The following is a 10,114-nucleotide window of genomic DNA, read 5'->3' on the forward strand; positions in this document are numbered from 1 at the left end:
CAGAGTTGCCAGACTGATTGCAGCTCAAAAAGTATCCAAAAACCGCCGAAATGCAAAAAAACCACCCCAGTCTATTGTATTCATGAAAATCACGTCAGTGACAGATTTTAAGCTGAAAATGACAGATTGTAAGCATGTCTCAAACACAACATTTCAACATAGGAATTATCATTAGTATTAATGACCAGGACAAATCTAAAGTCTGTTCAAGTCCACCATTCCAAGTCTATACAAAATACCACATGTTTGAGAATAACAAAAATAAAAGCCCACTCATATTAACCTTTATTTTACATCTACAGAGTCGTGAGAAAATCAAGATCTTTATTTTAGGCAAAAAAATAATAATAATAAAATCGCGAACTCTACTTTATCTTTACTCGTTGTTAGGGCCGTCACGATATCTATTTTTTGATGGGCGATATATTGCAGCCAAATTAATTGTGATAAGGGCGACGCTGTGGCGCAGTAGGTAGTGCTGTTGCCTCACAGCAAGAAGGTCGCTGGTTTGAGCCTGGGCTGCGTCAGTTGACATTTCTGTGTGGAGTTTGCATGTTCTCCCCATGTCTGAGTCGGTTTTCTCCGGGTGATCCGGTTTTCCCCACAAGTCCAAAGACATGCGGTACAGGTGAATTGTGTAAGCTAAAAATTGTCCGTAGTGTGTGTGAATGAGTGTGTATGGATGTTTCCCAGTGATGGATTGCAGCTGGAAGGGCATCCGCTGCGTTTTTACATTTTTTTACAACATAATAGTTTAATAATTCCGGTATACTGTTTCAAAGAACATTTTATTTTTAAGAATATTTAGACATTTTGAAATATATATCTTAAAACAAATCAATAATAATAAATAAAAAAGTGTGCAAGACAGGACTGTTTGTTAAAGTCTGCAGCATAATTTTTATAAATGCTGGTTTTTCAAGCGTGTTTAACAGCATGCATCTCTTAAGCTAAATAATGGTACCTGTCTGTGAGTATGTGCCATTTCGCGCTGTCACTTTTATACTTGAACTAGCAGGTAAATACCTCCATTACAGTTATCTGTCTGAAAGAGCCCTTTACCAGCTGCAGTTGTTTCCATGTTGAAAAAAATGGGTAGGATAATTATATTTTAGGTGTGATTTAAGGTATAAGGTTTTTCATTGCCACTGTTCTAAAACAAATTCCACATATCAGCTCGTTCACATTAACGGGCTCTCCTTTTTCATTCAGCTTAAAGCCAAAATGTTTCCACACCGGAGCTAAAGAGTGAGACTTTGAATTCAAGTCCATCGCAAATAGTTTATCCCAACTGACTGTAGATCCTAAACATAAATCAGTGGGTTCGCGTCTTGCCTCTTCACCTCCACTATCAGCTCTCTCTCGTACTCTTTGTGCGCGCGCAGCATGCATGGAGATGCTGCATCAGTCCCGTCTTCCGCAGAAAGCAGAATGAAGGGCATTGGACAAAAAAAATAGCTGTGGCCTAATCATCATCATCATCTTAAATTTCTTTAAAATACACAATATATCGCGCCTCCAAAATGAACTCCATATATTTTCATATATAAGTTAATATATCGACTATCACACCAGGCCTACCCATTATAAACCATAGTTTCTTTTTTCTGGTCACATCAAAAGTTATTTTGAAAAAACCTGAAAACCTGTAAACATTGATCTCCATATTATTTAGTATTTCTCCCTGTTAAATGTTAGTGGTTACATGTCAAAATAACCTATTTTGTGTAAAGGTACACATTTAAAAAATAGCATTTGCAGTTTATTCAAACTACTTGTTGTAAGTTGAAACAACATAATTCTTGATTCTGTTAGGGGAATTTTTTTTTTACGTTCAATCCACTTAAATTTGTAAAAACTAACCCAAAACTAAGTTAACTTAACTCCTTTCTGTTGTCCCAACACAAATCAATTGTGTGGAACCCATCATTTTTTAGAGTCTCCTTCTCACTTAAAGGAGAGTAAATGGAAAATAAGTTTCCGTTTAAAGGTAAACCCCTTTTTAAATATCCATTTAAATGTCTTTTGAATCTTGCAGACATATACAACTTTTATATATTACATTCATTTTCCTTCAGCTAGGTCTGTATTGATCAGGAGGTTCTTATCCAGCATATGTTTTACATATATGCTTATATATATACATATTTTAAATAATTACTTTTTATATACTTAAAATAATTGTAACAATTTTAACACGCAAATAATTAAATTAATAAATTAAATTAAATTAAATTAAATTAAATTAAATTAAATTAAATTAAATCAAACTAAACAAAACTAAACTAAACTAAACTAAATTAAATTAAATTAAATTGCTAACATTTTATCTTATACTGCTCATACAATATATTTAGGTTCTTTTTGTTTAGTTTTTGACTACGTATTTTATTATAATTTTTTTTGGCAAATTATTTAAGTATATTTTAATAATAATTATATTGTGTTAAATAGGGGGAAAAAAAGTTGTTGTTTTTTACTCAGAAATTTAAAAAGAACAGATTTTAGAGCAGTAGCACAATTTCGTGAAATATTTATGTAATTTTATCATATTGTCAGAATCTTATACCGCCCCATGCCTACATCACATACAGCGTTTACATCATTCTCACATAATTATGTTTTTTATGATTAAACAGTTACAATGTCATTTATGGCTGCACAATATATCAATATCACAATGTGTGCATTCGCAATAGTCACATCGCAACATTTGCAATGTGGAGTTGAGATTCTTATAATTGATCAGCAATGAAGAATGTGTTTAAATGTTACATTACATTTGGTTATTCAATATTAGGGGCAGGACAAAATAGTGATGTGCATGAGGTGGCACTTCTCATAATAGAGGATCGAACATCAATACCGCAATTCTAAGAAATATATGTGCCGTTAATAAATTGTATACATTTTTGATGAATTTTCCCTCTTTATTTGCAAATATAATGCTATAATGTGGATAGTTTCTAGTGATATATCGCTGATATCGTGATCTATCATTATCTAGGGCAAAATATCATAATGTTGTATTGTATCGCATTATTGCACCTGAATATCTGACTACTTATTTCACTTTTATCTTTGCTCTATCTTATATATTCATTCTTGAAATTTCTTTGATTCACCTCTCTACAAGATCAAATCCAATCAAAGTTAAATTTTTCATTCCAAATTCAAGTCATCTGCCGAAATTGTATTCATATTGCAATATGAATCGCAGCAAAAATAAAATACAGCAATGTCAGATTTATCCACAATCGTGCAACCCAAATACTGATAGTCCTCACTGCTGGAACTGTGGGAATGAAGTATGATGAATAGGACCAGCAATAAAAATAAATAAATAAACAAAGAAATAAATTAATTAATTAATTTAAAAAAGGGAGTATAAAAGGTACATTAAGTCTGAAATGCTAATATATACTTACATTTTATAACTTATAAATGCTGTGCTTCATTAGTGCATGCTATCAAAAAAGACAGAAATTGCATTCATGTCAATCAATCCCATTTTAATTCACTTATTTATCGAGGATTAGGCTTATATTAACATATGCATTTTCAGCTGGTTCTTAACAGATAACTCATAAAATGACTATTTTTTATCTTTCGCCGCAACACCATAAATGTCCACTCTCAATCACCCATCTAATTAAAATAATAAAGGTCATTGCTTTATAGCTGCATACATTGCTTTCTTGACATTTACAAGCTTTCTATCATTTTAAATACATTTTATCGGTCTTGGAATAAATGCGCATGTGTACTTTTTTTGCTAAGTAAGACAATGATAATCCATTGTGGAAAAAGCTTTGAGAGCATGATTTGCTTTATGTTGTTTAATGAGCGAGTCGCATTCCCCCATCTTTCTGATGTTCCACAATTAAAAAAAGCCATTACGTAAATGAATCGCTCACAGTGTCCAATAATGCATTTTGGCAGAAACATGAAACAATTTTATGATCACAGTCATCATGGATATAGAGGTGAGAAAGGAGAACATAAGGGATGAGAATGTTGAGCTTTAAACCTCTTTATTTGGTCAACGTTCTCTACACATTTAGATTGCTTTTTTTAATCACTTACATAAAATACCATGAGATTTTAAAGAATATAAAATTATATCTATAAAATCGGCCACTCCCCCTGTTATAAACAGAGAAAATGCTCAACAGTTAAAGTGTGGATGGAATAATATATTGTTTCAGCATTGATAAGAGCTGCACAATATTGGACAAAATGTGACAATAGCCCCTTTCACACATACAGACCTTTCCGGAAAATTGCCGGCAATTTTCCGGAGAGGTTGTACAGTATGTGTGAACAGGTCCTTTTTGAAAATAACGGTAAATTCGTTGGCTATTTTCCGGAAAGAGAAGTTGTAACATTACCGGCAATTTGCCGGAATGCTGCGCTGTGTAAATGCAGATGGAAGATTGCCGTAATGAGCTCGTGCACGTCTAGAACGTGCTGACGTGAAACGTCTGCTTAAGCCAATCACAACAGTCAGATGCATTTACGTCCGCGCGGTTTGTGAGAATAAAAGCCTTTGAATATTTTTCCAGACACATTTAGCTGCTAGAAGATAGTCAGATCACGTTTATATGTTCTTCTTAATGCCAACTGTGTAAATAATCATCGATGAGATGCTTATGATAAGCTGTTGTTTGTTTACCTTCAAGCTTTGCGTGTGCCTGTGAAACAACCTGTGAGCGCCTGCACACGCACATATTATGAACATCTCGACATGCGAAAGATCCTGCGAAAGTTGTTCACAATATTGATCATCCACAGAGTTTGTAATGTAGTCAAATGTTTACAAATACAAGCGCAGCCGTTTAAAGCTCATTTGTGGTGAATGATGTCAGAATTTACCGGTATTTTGGAATGGATGTGTGAATGCTCTTTTCCGGAAAATTTCCGTAACGTCCTAGCCTGTGTGAACAGCGCTTTTTTGAATATACCGATAAAGTCGTTCCGGAAATTTTCCGGATATTTACCGGTATCACTGTGTGAAAGGGGCTATTGTGATACTTTGTTTTGCTGCGATACGAATATAATTTCACCAGATGACTTGAATAGCTCTATTTTAAAAGATTTCATTCAACTTAGACGAATAAGTCTTTTTCTATGCAATTCCTTTGCATAAATTATAACAAATTACAAGCAAAAAGAAAGAAACAAACTGTGCTTTAAGGTTTTTAAGGTTATCAACAGTATTAAATTTTACATTATACAGTGTTATAAATGCAATAAATGTTAAATAGCATGGTCAATCTATCTATGAATAATTTGAAAATACTAATATTTAATAATATCTTTTTATCTTTAATAAATAATCCAATCCTGCGATGTGACTAGTGCAGATTTGGCGTTGAATTACAATTAAAATCTTGAATAATTGAACATTTTTACTTGATAATGATTAATAAATTATTATTTTGTTTATATATGCAGTTATTTTTTTATTAATTGCTCTTGTAGTTCACTGAAAAGTTTGTACAAAAAATATGCTCACATGTATTTTACTCACAAAAGTCTGCAACGGCACGGTTGTAAAGTAGCCTTTATGCTGTGTTCACACCAGATGTGGAACGCGCGGATAAATCAAGCTATTTGCGAGTAAATAGACATGGAAATATTTGAGTTTACTCGCTTCATGCGCACAGCAAATCTGATTCATTCGCGCATCAAATTCACTTCACAACAAACGCGGATTCGAGTCATATATATATATATATATATATATATATATATATATATATATATTTTTTTTTTTTTTTTTTTTTTTTATTATGGAAATTATTATTATTTTTTTTTTTATTAATGACCCAACAACAACAGTCTACAGCAAGGATCAACCAAAAACTTGTTCCTACAGATCCGGTGTCCTGCAGATTTTATCTCCAACCGTAATCAAACACACCTGAACAAGCAAATCAAGGTCTTACTAGGTATACTTGAAACACCCAGGCAGGTGTGTTGAGGCAAGTTGGAGCTAAACCCTGCAGGGCACCGGACCTCCAGGAAAAAGCTTGGTGACCCCTGGTTTACAGTAAACACCTCTGCCAAGCATTAGCATGACAGACAGACATGACTAATACAAACACTTACCCTCAATTTTGCATAAATTTTTGCATAAAATTCCAAAGGTGAAAAACAAACAGGTGTACAGTAGCAATATAACAGTGTCCTCTAAACAGTATATTACAGCAAAACTTACTTTTGATAAATTCAGCTCTGAAACAATGAAGTCAAATCACATTTGCATTGAAACAGGCAAACAGGAGTTGTCAAAAAAAAATCAAAAACTTTTGAATAAAATGCTAAACTTGTGACAGTAAGTGATGAATCGATCAGCACCAAAGCAATCAATAATTATAAATTGATTGGCACAGCAGCCTACTAAATGTAATGTATACAACTGTACTAAACTGCAGCTGTGGATCGCTTTTGTTGATTTTTTACATATTTTTACATATAATACATCTGCAAAATAAGTATACTCTTGAGTTTTTTCTCTAAACACTTAAATACTAAAGAGTACTGTACTAAAGAGTAGCTTACAGCCAATAAAACCCGATGCACGGCGGCCAATAAATACTTTATCTTAATTTACCTGTTGATGATGGAATTAGTTCAGACACATCTGGTTGAATTCTTCCCAAAACAAATGGCTTTTCGCACGAATTTAGATGTAAGTCTTGTTGAACTCAAACTTTTCGTTCAATTGAAATCCTGAAAACGGCGTTGAAAATAATCATCCACATTCATGCTATTTGCCGCGTCCATCTTGAACAACGTGCAAATTCAAGTTGTTGATAACAAACCTCGCCCACGCAAAGGGAAGGCACGATTGGTTGATTTGACTGTCATTCGAAACCGTCATCAATCGCAGAGCTGTAAATTGATTTAACCCCTCACTTTCCAACACAAACACAATAGGTAGGTTTGTTTTATTTTAGGTTTTATTTCAGAAACTTTTCATTTAAGTTATGATTGTCAACATTGTTAAAATTAAAATAGAACCAATGACTTTTTATTATAAGTCTATATATGTTTTTATATCTGCCAATTTGTTTAAATATTGATTGTTTTATTATTATTCAGCACATAGGGTTAATTATACAGAATAATCAGCAAATTGTGGTTTAATTTATTTATTATAAAAATTTATATTGTTGTTCACCAAGCATGTAGATGACAAAAACTATAATAATAATAATAATAATAATAATAATAATAATAATAATAATAATAATAATAATTCATACATTTATTCTTTTTTATTTTCTTTTCAGCTTAGTCCCTTATTAATTCGTGGTCACCACAACGGAATGAATCGCCAGTTTATCCACCACATGTTTTACGCAGCAGATGCCCTTCCAACTCATCACTGGAATAAATACAAATAAAATAAAATAAAATAGTACACTGTTTTTTGTTCTATAGTAATGAAAAAAAATCTGAAGGTTTAAGACAGCATGATGACACTATTTATAGCAGTTTTTCCACTTTTCCATGAGCTGTCTCTTTTAAGTTTTATTTTCCCATTATTATTATTCTTTTGTCTCACTGTCCACTACTCAATTCTTCTACAGTTTTCAAAACTGAAAGCATAAAATAAGACATTCAGGCTTTAGATGAAACATTTATGATGTCTGAATGGGAAAATAATGGTTTTGGTTATGGTGTCCTCTTCTACATTAGAGATAATGTGATTGTCATGAGTGCCATGACCATCGTTATGAAAAAAGTATTGCAGAGCAGTATGTGTGTGTGTGTGTGTGTGTGTGTGTGTGTGTGTGTGTGTGGTCAGACAGCCGTTCTCTTTGTTCTGCTCCTTATTACAACACATCATTATGCTGTCACACCACGGACGCACACAAGAGAACAAGCCCACATTTTGAAGCTGACAGAATAAATGAAAATGTAAATTGATGTATTGATCTTACTTTTTTTGTTCAGAGGGCTGTTGTGTGTGTATTTGTGCTTGAAAAAAGAAAACAGCTTTCTCATGCACCACATTATCCCACACAATCAATATGAGTGTAAAATGCTGTGAATATCTTCATCCTCAGCTCATTAGCCAGTTTATGTCCAGTAGACTTCAAATATGTGTGTTTGTCAGTACTCACCAACACACAATAAGCACTTCATCTTCTATTAAGTCATGTTTGCAAACAATGCAATATTTGACTTACAGTCCAGTCAGGTGCGACTTATTTCCTGGAAAATAAGGTATGCAAAACTACTGTTAGATCTCCATGAAATATGGGGGTTTCCCGAGAAGAGGGAAAATTCAGGGAATGAGGAATTGATGTTTCCTGGACACACGCACCTGTTTGGCAGTTTTGTGCAAATAGTCCTCTCTCTCTCTGTGTGTGTGTGTCAGCACGTGTGTGCCTTGTATTCCTTATGTTGCAGGGACCAAATGTCCCCAAATGTATAGCAATACCAGTAAAATTTGACCTTGCCTAGATATTATATGGTCCATATGAGAAAAAAATGGCTCATATATCACGCAGAATGAAGTATTTTGAGAATGTAAACACACAGAATGTGTCCTGTAAAGGTTGGAGAAGGTTGGGGTTGGGGTAAGGGGATATAACTGTAATGTATACCCAGCAGGCACACAGCTTCATAAGACATTTATATTAGGTTTGATTTAGGTTGTGATGTTGGGTGACCAAAATTTAATGTCTAGTCAGCGTTTAAGGACAATTTTATTTTGATGTCCAATAACAACGTCAAATGATGTTGATATTTGGTTGGTATTAGGTTGTGATGGAAAGTGATCAAAATAGGTACCTCATATTAACGTTAAATTATGTCATTTAGGGGGTGAAGCAGTGGCACAGTAGGTAGTGCTGTCCCTTCACAGCAAGAAGGTCGCTGGTTCGAGCCTCGGATCAGTTGGTGTTTCTGTGTGGAGTTTGCATGTTCTCCCTGCATTCGTGTGGGTTTCCTCTGGGTGCTCTGGTTTCCCCCACAGTCCAAAGAAATGCAGTACAGGTGAATTGGGTAGGCTTAATTGTCTGTAGTGTATGAGTGTGTGTGTAAATGTGTGTGTGGATGTTTCCCAGAGATGGGTTGTGGCTGGAAGGGCATCTGCTGCGTAAAAACTTGCTGGATAAGTTGGTGGTTCATTTCGCTGTGTTAACCCTGGCACTAAGCTGACAAGAAAATGAATAATTTCATTTATCACGTATGGCAACCAAAATCCAACACCTGATATATGTTGATATATGGTTGTTTTTAGGTTTTGTTTTTATTTTGCGTTGGAAAATGACCGAAATCCAACATTGAGCCAACATCTTAATCCAACTTTATTTTAACGTCAAAAACTAACATTCATTCATCAGGTATGGCAACCAAAATCCAACGTCTGATAATAACATCATTACGCTGTGTTCACATCAGGTGCAGAACGTGCAGATAAATCGGGCTATCACTCGCGCATTAAATTCACTTCACAACAGACATGGATTTGCGTCATGGGCAGGGCTTCTGTCTGCCTGGCTAACATGGCTAACATGGATTTTATTAAGAAAATAACTGTGTTTATGTGCTTTATGAAGGCTGAAAAACAGCATTGATTCGATTGGAGCTGTGTCTGAATCCACCAGATCCTTTCAGAGGTGCACCCAGCTCTGTGAGCTCATAAACTCCTCCAGAAACTTAACCTGGATGACAGAGGCTTTCAGCGGTGCTTCTGACTGAGCCGAGCCTAGATTGATGAACTGCTGTCAATGTAGGCAGGAGGATTTTCCACCAGGACACCAACAACAAGCGATACGTCATAATCACGCCCCCACAAGAGCAAGCTCCTGATTGGTTAACACAGTGCGATTGTCCGCTGAAGTTCAGATTTTCAAACTCGAATGGTTCACTTGATTCGTGTGTTAAGTGCGTCAAATGTGTAAAACGCTCAATTTGCATAGCACCATTCGCCAGTGTCACGCCATTCGCGCAATTTGCGTCATTCGCGCCATACTATTTGCATGTATCGCGCCGCAGGATGTCTATTCGTGCCTTTGCATTGACTTAACATGTAAATCACTCGCGCTTGACACTTCTTCCACATCTGGTGTGAACGCAGCATTAAACATTG

This window comes from Danio rerio, chromosome 9 (genome assembly GCF_049306965.1).
Source record: "Danio rerio strain Tuebingen ecotype United States chromosome 9, GRCz12tu, whole genome shotgun sequence".
Classification (NCBI taxonomy): domain Eukaryota; kingdom Metazoa; phylum Chordata; class Actinopteri; order Cypriniformes; family Danionidae; genus Danio; species Danio rerio.